Here is a 10655-nt window from a genome sequence, read left to right as displayed (position 1 = left end):
GGAAAGTGCTAGGAGAATGGGAGTTTCCTTCCAAAAACTTTGGGCTTTGTGTTTCTAGAGTAGCATGAGGTGGGACTGTAGTTATTCATTTGGGTGTTATTGGACAAGTTGACCCTAGAACACTGAAGGATTGGGGAGGGACTGGGGTTTTATCTGGAAAATCACCTAGCACCTGTATCTGGCATATGGTAGATACCCACTGTAGGCTTGTCATATGTGAACCCATGTTTGTTTGACTCTACCCAAGGTAGGTTCTTAGTAATAGAAAAGCTTATCCAGAATATAATTCAAAGCAACCATCTTGTCAAGACAAGTGCTCTGTGTAAATCTCCCCAATTTGAATTGAGGATTCAGTGTGAACACATAGGGAGCTTCTGCTTTGTGCCCGACACTGTGTTCCGTACTTTTATGTACACGTTCACCTGTTCCTTGCACCAGTCCTCACCTTAGAGCTTTTACTCTGCTCAGTGTCGGGGTGTCCGGGACCCCACAAGGCAGGCCAGACGGGATGGCGGCTGGCAATGAGCCAGTGCGGTCAGGCTTTAGAATAAACAAGCTTCATCCGGATGAGGAAGCAATCCTCATTGGACCGGGCGCCTGCATGCTCTGTGCGTGATCTCTGCATGCCCTGTATGCTTTAGTGCAGTGTCCACGTGCCTAACTCATGTACCCTGCTGTGATTGGCTGACCATGAACATAGAACTGGGAGGGGCCGGGAGGACCGAGAGAGAGTGAGCGGCGGCCCAGCTGCAGCAGGACGGCGGGCGGCTCCGGCTTGGGGCCGCGTGCTGGGAACCTAGCGGGGCAGGCGGGCGCGGCACCCCCTGCCTGGCCGCCTGCATCTGGGGGGAAGGTGGCCCACGGGCGACGGGACCAGCAGCATGAGCAGCGGCTACAGCAGCCTGGAGAAAGGAAAGCGCGAGGAGCCGCCAGCGCCGCCTTGCCGGAGCCAAGGGGACTCGGGCCGCTGCCCCGCCGCGCCTCCTGCTCGCCGCTGGCTCCCTGTCCTCGGAGAGCGCCCCAGGGCAAGCCCCGCGCCAGCCAGCAGGGAAGAAGCATCCTCCGGAGTGTAAGAAGCTAGCATGCAGAAATAAAAGAGCTCTCCTTAACTACGTGTCATGTCTCTCTGCAGGCGGAGTGAACACGATACTTGGTGCCGAAACCCGGGATCAACTGATTAAAGGTGAGTAATTCTTAAGGTAAGAAATACAGGAATTAAAATTTAAAAGGAAGGCAGCCTTAACGTTCGCGGTATTGGGACTATCCGGGTACGCGAAAAGCGGCCCAATCTGTAAAGGGATACCAGGTACGCGGAAAGCGGCCACTGATAGACTGCGGGGGGAAAAAAAAAAAAGGCAGTATCTTTAAGTATAAGCACTTGCTATGCAATACTAAAAGTACATTCAAAAAGACTAATCACAAAGTAATTGACATAATTTCATCTTTTATATATTTTAGTCCAATAATTAGCAAAATATTCCTATATGTTTATGTAGTGTTGCTTACATTCCAGTTTTTTGTCCATTATTTTATCCCTGAATCTTCAGCATGAGCAAATATTAATTCTGATAATAAAACATTGGACTCTTAAAAATGTAAAAAAAAAAAATGTCGGGGACCGCCTCCGGCCGGGAAAGTCCCCACCATTACAAGATGGCGCTTGGCTCAATGCCAGCAAAATACGCTGCAAGTAAACACCGAACTTTCTGGTGAAGCCCACCTAAAGGAGGACATGGTCATTGGCTGTTTCAAATTTAATCAGCATAGTAACAGGACTCTCATTGGCTCTCCCCATTGTTTGGCCCCTTATTGGTCACCTTGTTCACTGATTGGTCATGTAAACGTATATAAGTGTGTGGACTTGGGGAAATAAAGAGAGAGAAGATAGATCTGAACCGGGGCTTCTTGTCGTCCTTGCGGGTCGAGGGCGACAAATGGTGCGGAGACCCGGGAATAGTTAATGAGTAAGTAAACCTTGCAAGGAGAAAAACCACAGGTAAGCGGGGAAGGGACCATGATTAAAGTGGTGGGAATCTTGTACAAGACCGCAACAAGAAGCGGGGCAGCCATAGAGCTGGGATTTTCTTAAGGGACCACGATTAAAGTGGTGGCAATCTTGTACAAGACCGCAATAAGAAGCGGGGCGGCCATAGAGCCGGGATTTTATTCCGCGGTAAAGCGGGGAATAAAGGTCGACTGAAGTATATGTGCGTAAAAAGTCAGTGTGTTAGTTAGTGTCTTTAACGTCCGCGTCTGTTGTCTGTGTGTTCATAATGGGATCTGAAGTATCTAAAGTGCGGTTAGAAGGGTCTTTAGAAGACCTGCTGTAAGCCAATGGAACTCCACTAAAAGCAAAAACTGCTCGGGCCTTTTTGAATACAGTGGAAAAGGCGGCTCCATGGTTCCTAGATGAAGGCTTGCTAAACATACCTCAATGGGACCACCTGTGATCCAGGGTTTGGCCCCTGTAAAACCTATTAATGCCTCGGGCCGTATCAACCTTTGCCTGGTGGCACAGGCGAGACATTATCATAAGCTGTTCCATGTGAATGCTTTAACTCTTCGCCTCAAATTTAACATAACAAAAGCACAGGCACGGGACATAGTAGTCTCCTGCAGAAACTGCGTGACTTTACTACCTGCACCGTCTTTGGGGGTTAATCCTAAGGGTCTGTTACCTAATCATATATGGCAAATGGATGTCACACATGTTTCAGAATTTGGAAAGTTAAGATATGTTCATGTCTCTGTAGATACCTGCTCTGGAATAATTTTTGCCTCAGTGCATACGGGGGAAAAATCCAGAGATGTTATCGCCCATTGCCTACAGGCTTTCGCGGCATGGGGAAAGCCACGCCAGTTAAAGACAGATAATGGTCCAGCCTACACCTCACAACCCTTTAAAGCCTTCCTACAACAACTTGACATTCACTTGATACATGGAATACCCTATAACCCACAAGGACAGAGTGTTGTGGAGCGCGCGCATCTTACAATAAAAAATGCGCTTTATAAACAAAAAGGGGGAATAGGGGACACCTTCAGGTCCCCTAAAGATAAGCTCAACACCATTCTTTTTATTTTGAATTTTTTAACGTTGGACAAAACAGGTAAATCAGCTGCAGACAGACATGCAAGTGCTGCTGCTCCCCCTAAGCCTTTAGTACTTTGGAAGGACATCCTCACAGGAAAGTGGAATGGACCAGATCCAGTGTTAGTATGGAGTAGGGGGTCTGTATGTGTTTTTCCACAGGAAAAAGAGGCTCCAATTTGGATCCCAGAGCGGCTGGTGCGTGCAGCCTTGCCTCCGAACACCAGTCATGATGCTGAAGATGCTGATGATAACGCTGAGGATGCTACACCTCCTGCGGCAGACTCAAGCCAGAGAGCTGTGAGCAGTGGTTAAAGCATGGCTATATCCTTTACCAGTGACTAACTCTTCTCTCATATTCCCTCCTCTCCCTTTGATGCATGGCAGGTCTGTAACTTGTTAGGAGCATGTACTGATATCTCAGCAGTGTCCATGTTAAATGGTGGCAAATTCCTCAACTGTTCTTATAAACAAAATGACTCTAGTACCTTTGAGACAACAGTTAATGTGTCTTGTCCCAATAATATTACTTATCAGCCCACTCCCATATGCGTCTCGCCACCGTTCCTTTTCCTCGTAACAAATGCTAGCAAGCTGAATGATATGTTGAATTGCACTAAGAATTGCTATCTTTCCCAGTGCTGGAATCTCACGGCCTTCAAGCTGGCTGTGATTATGCGTATCCCTACCCATGTTCCTATCCCAGTTTTCATTCCAGAGGACAAGTTACCGGTGGTGCTATCCAGAAATAAGAGAGATTTTGGTATCACAGCCGCCATTGTGACAGCATTGGCTATATCTACAGCAGCTGCCACGGCAGCAGCAGTCTCGCTTGCTGCAACTAGACCCACTGCGGAAGCTGTGAACACCCTTGCAGCAGGAACGGCAGCAGCCCTTCAAACACAGACTCAGATCAATGCACATCTGCAAGCAGGAATCCTAATAGTCAACCAGAGAGTGGATTTGGTTCAAGAACAAGTGGACATATTGGGGGCCCTATTGGGACTGGGATGTATAGCACCCTTCCCGGCAATTTGTGTAACTCCCATAGCCTATACAGAATGTTTCCCGACAGCTCTCCCAGTATTTGCAGGGTGCTTGGTCTGACGATTTTCAAAATTTCACATGAGTACGCGTGTGCAACCAGCTTCCCTCCCAGAGCTATTTCAAACATTCAGCAATATGTTCCAGTTTACCAAACAGTGGGCTGGCACAATTGGTCTTCTTGTCCTCCTTCTTATTGGCATTCTGATTCTATTCAGAAAAGTTCGCCAATGGAGAACACAGCAGCGAGAGCAGAGCCGAGCTATAGTACAAGCCCTTATGTCAATAGAGGCTGGGACATCTCCCCAGATATGGCTAAGCATGCTAGATCGGTAGTCAAAGACGGGTAAGATCAGTAGAGAAGCATACCAACCTAAGACAGGACAGAGATCATTGATATTTTGTGTCTGATGACGGGTAAGGATGTTTTCTGCTACTGACAACCTAAGACAGGCACGATCTCTGCCATAAAACAAAAAAGGGGGAGATGTCGGGGACCGCCTCCGGCCGGGAAAGTCCCCACCATTACAAGATGGCGCTTGGCTCAATGCCAGCAAAATACGCTGCAAGTAAACACCGAACTTTCTGGTGAAGCCCACCTAAAGGAGGACATGGTCATTGGCTGTTTCAAATTTAATCAGCATAGTAACAGGACTCTCATTGGCTCTCCCCATTGTTTGGCCCCTTATTGGTCACCTTGTTCACTGATTGGTCATGTAAACGTATATAAGTGTGTGGACTTGGGGAAATAAAGAGAGAGAAGATAGATCTGAACCGGGGCTTCTTGTCGTCCTTGCGGGTCGAGGGCGACAAAAAAAAAAAAAAAAAAGGCAAGCCGGAAGGTCTGGGACAAATAATAATGGGGTCAGAGTTATCCAGACTCCGGATGGAGAGACCTTTGAGGGCTTTACTAAAAGCTAATGGAACACCCCTAAAGGCTTCCTCAGCGAGGAGATTTTTACAAACTGTAGAGAAGGTTGCCCCTTGGTTCTTAGATGAAGGGCTATTAAATATCTCTCAATGGGAATATTTGGGGGAAGATCTACAAAAGGCTAATGATAAGACCCCCCTAGCCACTGGCACCTTAGCCATATGGACTTTTGTAAAAAGCTGTTTAACTACGCCTAAAGAGAAATTTCAGCCCCCTCTAGAGGAAGGGAATGCAATTCTAGAGGAAGTAAAAGAGCAATGGTCGCGCACCCATGTAACAAGTAGCAGCAGCAGCTCGGAAGGGGAACTTTCAGATGAGGAATTAGAACGTAGGGCGAGGAAATTGCGTATTAAAGATTTTCCCATGCCAACGGCGCCGCCTCCTGCATATAACCCAGAACACGGCACCCCCAAGAATGTTCAAAAGTGGAACGGGTTTGACCCTCCCAATTCCTGCTGCTTCCCCGTCTTCGAGGACGCACAAAATCAGAGGTTTCATCAACCTCTAGATTTCAAACTAGTTAAGAACTTAAAGGAAGCAGCCAGTACTTACGGTGTTCAGGCTGCATTTACTGTGTCTCTGCTAGAATCCATAGCATCCCTAAATTTAACCCCTCACGATTGGGAAAACATAACCAGAGCTACCCTTTCAGGAGGTCAGTATTTAATGTGGAAAGCGAGTCATCGCGAATTCTGTCTGGATACTGCTAGATGAAATGCGGCAACAGGTAATCCTGCATGGAACGTAGACATGCTTACTGGACAAGGGCAATATGACGATATACAGGCTCAAAACCTATATCCCCCAGCTGTCTACTTGCAAATTGCCGCAGCAGCAACCAAAGCATGGAAAACCCTACAGGGCGCAGGGGATTTGCAAGGTCAACTATCCAAGGTTATTCAAGGGGCTAATGAGCCTTATGCCGATTTTGTGGATAGACTAATACAAACTGCAAGCCGTATCTTTGGCGACGCGGAACAGGCCATACTGCTAATTAAACAATTAGCCTATGAGCAGACCAATAAGTGGTGTAAAGAGGCTATTCGCCCCTGGAAAAATAAAGACCTAATGACCTACTTAAAGGTCTGCAGAGACATAAATGATTCCACCATACAAGGTCAAGTTTTGGCTTCCGCTATTATTCAGGGGTTTAGCAGAACAAACCAAGCCAAAACACGCCGAGGTGCATGTTATTCATGTGGACAAATGGGACACAAGAAGGCCGATTGCCCAAGCCCAAAACCCACCTTGGGTAAGCAACCAGGGCTTTGTCCCAGATGTAAAAAGGGAAACCATTGGTCTAGTGTATGTCAATCACTCAAAGATAAAGAGGGAAATTATTTAGGCCCCAACCCGAGATTGTCAAAAAACGGGAAGCAAGGCCCAACCCGGGGCCCTCAGCAAATATACGGGATGATTCAGCAGATCCCTCGGAAATGGTATCCTCCAACCCACAAGGGGGAGCACATAGAGCAACCACAGGAAGCGCAGGATTGGACATCTGTGCCACCTCCCGATTGGTCCTAACCCCAGAAATGGGTGTTCAAGCAATAGATTCTGATTGGAGTGTACCCATACCAGAAAACTCAGTAGGATTATTATTAGGAAGAAGTTCCACCACCCTAACAAGAAAATTTCAAATACCAAAGATCATTGCTAGACAAATAGTCAAAGACTGCCAACACTGTGCACCTCTCATACCTGTTCAATCATTTGGAGTTAACTCTCGGGGTCTCTTACCCAATCATATTTGGCAAATGGACGTCACTCATATACTAGAGTTTGGAAATCTTAAATATGTCCACGTTTCAGTTGATACTAGTTCAGATGTTATTCAGCATTGTTTACATGCATTTGCTTGTTGGGGTTTCCCAAAAACCATTAAAACAGATAATGGACCTGCATATACCTCCAAAGCTTTTAAAAATTTTGCCGACATATTTGGCATACAATTAATAACTGGTATCCCCTATAACCCACAAGGCCAAGGAATCATAGAAAGGACCCATCTTACCTTAAAAAATTGTTTAATAAAACAAAAAGGGGGAATAGGGGCATCCTTCAGATCCCCAAAAGACAAACTTAACCTAATCCTTTTTATTTTAAATTTTTTAACTTTGGATAATGATGGGCGCTCAGCCGCCGATCGTCATTACTCCCCAAATCAAACACCACAACAATGGGCGCAATGGAAAGATATCCTCACGGGAGAATGGAAGGGCCCAGATCCTGTGTTAAGATGGGCCCAAGGGTCCGTTTGTGTTTTTCCACAGGACCGCCAAACACCTATTTGGGTACCAGAACGACTGACACGAGTGGCAGAAGATGCAGACCCTGCTCCTAGTGATAAACCTCCTGACGCTGACGAATGCAGCCCTGGAAACGAATGAAGATGCAAGCCACCAGGTGTATAATCAGGAATTAGCAGTAATACTTAGAGAAAAGAGAGACTTTGGAATCACCGCTGCCATTGTCACAGTGATAGCAGTGGCTGCCACCTCAGCAGCAGCCGCCAGAGCAGCCCTGGCACTCTCCATGCCAACTGCCCAAGCACTCAATAACCTCACTAGTTCCACGGCGACGGCCCTCTCAACACAAGCTGCCATCAGTCAACACCTTCATAGAGGCATCATGTTACTGAGTCAACAAGTGGACCTCCTACAAGAACACAGAGGTCCTCACTTCCACCTGTGTATCCACAATGACTGGACTCTGTATCACCAGCACACGATTCACCAATCTATCTCGAGCAGCCAACATTTCCAAACACCTTGGACTTTTGCTTAATGGATCTTGGACTTTTGAGTTTGACAATCTTACGCGAACCCTGCGGCAGGAAATATCTTCCCTTAATACCTCAAGGGTTGATATAGCTAGAGCTACAGATCTTGTATCTTGGATTGCAAATGTTACTGGATTTGCTAAACAATGGGTGGGTTTGGGGGCTTTATTCATATTGTTTGGTTTAGGATTGTTATTCTTAACCCACCTAGTAATAGGCCTAAGAGCATCAGCTCGCAGAGACCGCATTATTTTCCAGCAAGCCATGTCCGCTTTAGAAACAGGCGGCTCCCCTCAAATTTGGCTCAGTATGCTAGACCGGTAGTCAATGACGGGTAATGAAGGAGGTGACCATATACCAACCTAAGACAGAAGCTGTAGCATTCTCTACAGTCTTTGATGACGGGTAAGGATATGAGTCGACCCCTCAACCTAAGACAGGCACGGTCTCTTGCCAGCCCTTTAAACAAAAACAAAAGGGGGAGCTGTCGGGGTGTCCGGGACCCCACAAGGCAGGCCAGACGGGATGGCGGCTGGCAATGAGCCAGTGCGGTCAGGCTTTAGAATAAACAAGCTTCATCCGGATGAGGAAGCAATCCTCATTGGACCGGGCGCCTGCATGCTCTGTGCGTGATCTCTGCATGCCCTGTATGCTTTAGTGCAGTGTCCACGTGCCTAACTCATGTACCCTGCTGTGATTGGCTGACCATGAACATAGAACTGGGAGGGGCCGGGAGGACCGAGAGAGAGTGAGCGGCGGCCCAGCTGCAGCAGGACGGCGGGCGGCTCCGGCTTGGGGCCGCGTGCTGGGAACCTAGCGGGGCAGGCGGGCGCGGCACCCCCTGCCTGGCCGCCTGCATCTGGGGGGAAGGTGGCCCACGGGCGACGGGACCAGCAGCATGAGCAGCGGCTACAGCAGCCTGGAGAAAGGAAAGCGCGAGGAGCCGCCAGCGCCGCCTTGCCGGAGCCAAGGGGACTCGGGCCGCTGCCCCGCCGCGCCTCCTGCTCGCCGCTGGCTCCCTGTCCTCGGAGAGCGCCCCAGGGCAAGCCCCGCGCCAGCCAGCAGGGAAGAAGCATCCTCCGGAGTGTAAGAAGCTAGCATGCAGAAATAAAAGAGCTCTCCTTAACTACGTGTCATGTCTCTCTGCGGGCGGAGTGAACGCGATAGCTCAGCCAGCTGAAACAGAAGCCCCACTGCTGCTCGCCGGCAAGACCTCCCGTGCGGATGGAGCCCAGAATGTTCTACCTCTGTAGAGGAGCTGACCCATGGGCTCTGAGTTCACTGTCTCCCTTTCCCCACAAACCTTCTGGGTAAGAACAAATTGTTTGCTTCTCTGTGGTACTGTTAATTGCCGCTCAAGAACTACATTTAAGCCTAAAACAATTGATACCCTATGTTAATTCCATACCTTTCCACAGAAAAGAGCAGTAACCTATTAATTTCCCCTGATTTTACATATCATTTAAAGAGAATGATTTCCGACTCATTTTGTGGAGAAACTGAGATAAAGGGAGACTAATCCCAAATTATACTTAGATCTTGTAATTAAAAAAATGTTTTAATGTACAAAATTGATATTTCTCAAATTTAAGAATTCTATTAATCTTTTCAAGGGGAAAGAATTCTCATAAAATCCCAAGAATATGCCTACTTATTTCAGTGGGAAAAACACTACCTTACAAAACAAGTCCTGGGATGCCTGGGTGGCTCAGTCGGTTAAGCATCTGCCTTCGGCTCAGGTCATGATCTCAGGGTTTTGGGATCAAGTCCCATATCCTCTCCTTGTTCAGTGGGGAGCCTTCTTCTCCCTCTGCTTGCAGCTCCCCTTCTTGTGCTCAGTCTCTCTCTCTCTCAAGTAAATAAAAAAATCAGAAGAAAGAAGGAAAAGAAGGAAGGAAGTTCTTAGTATGCAAAATATATGAAGAACTTATACAACTCCATATTCCAAATCCACAAATAATCCATTAAAAATGTGCAGAAGACACAAACAGATATTTCTCCAAAGAAGACGTATCGATGGCCAACAGACACAACAAAATGGTCAACATAATTCATCATCCAGAAAATGCAAATCAAAACTACAGAGAGATATCACCTCCAAAGCTTAAGAGACAAGTGTTGGCAAGGATGTGGAGGACAAGGAACCCTCATGCACTGTGGGTGGGAGTGCAGACTGGCACAGCCACTCTGGAAAACAGTATGGAGGTTCCTTAAGAAGTTAAAAATAGAGGGGTGCCTGGGTAGCTCAGTGGGTTAAAGCCTCTGCCTTCGGCCTGGGTCATGATCTCAGGGTCCTGGGATCGAGCCCTGCATCAGGCTCTCTGCTCAGCAGGGAGACTGCTTTCCTTCCTCTCTTTCTGTCTACTTGTGATGTCTCTCTGTCAAATAAATAAATAAATAAAATATTTAAAAAAAAAGAAGTTAAAAATAGAGCTACCCTACAATCCAATAATCACACTATTGAGTCTTTAACCAAAGAATACAAAAATACTAATTTGAAAAGATATATGCACTGCTGTAGTTATTGCAGCATTATTGACAATAGCCAAATTATGGAAGCAGCCCAAGGCTCCATCAACTGATGAATGGATAAAGAAGATGTAGTAACTATATATGTACAGGGAAATATTATTCAGCCATAAAAAGAACGCCATCTTGCTGTTTGCAATAACATAGATGGAATTAAAGGATATAATACTAAGTAAAATAAGCCAGCCAGAGAAAGACTAATACCATATGATTTTACTCACGTATGGAATTTAAGAAACAAACACATGAACAAAGAAAAAAAAAGAAGTCTGAAAAAA

Source organism: Neovison vison, chromosome 1 (assembly GCF_020171115.1).
Source record: "Neovison vison isolate M4711 chromosome 1, ASM_NN_V1, whole genome shotgun sequence".
In the NCBI taxonomy this organism is placed as follows: Eukaryota; Metazoa; Chordata; class Mammalia; order Carnivora; family Mustelidae; genus Neogale; species Neogale vison.
This window is presented reverse-complemented; position numbering follows the sequence as displayed.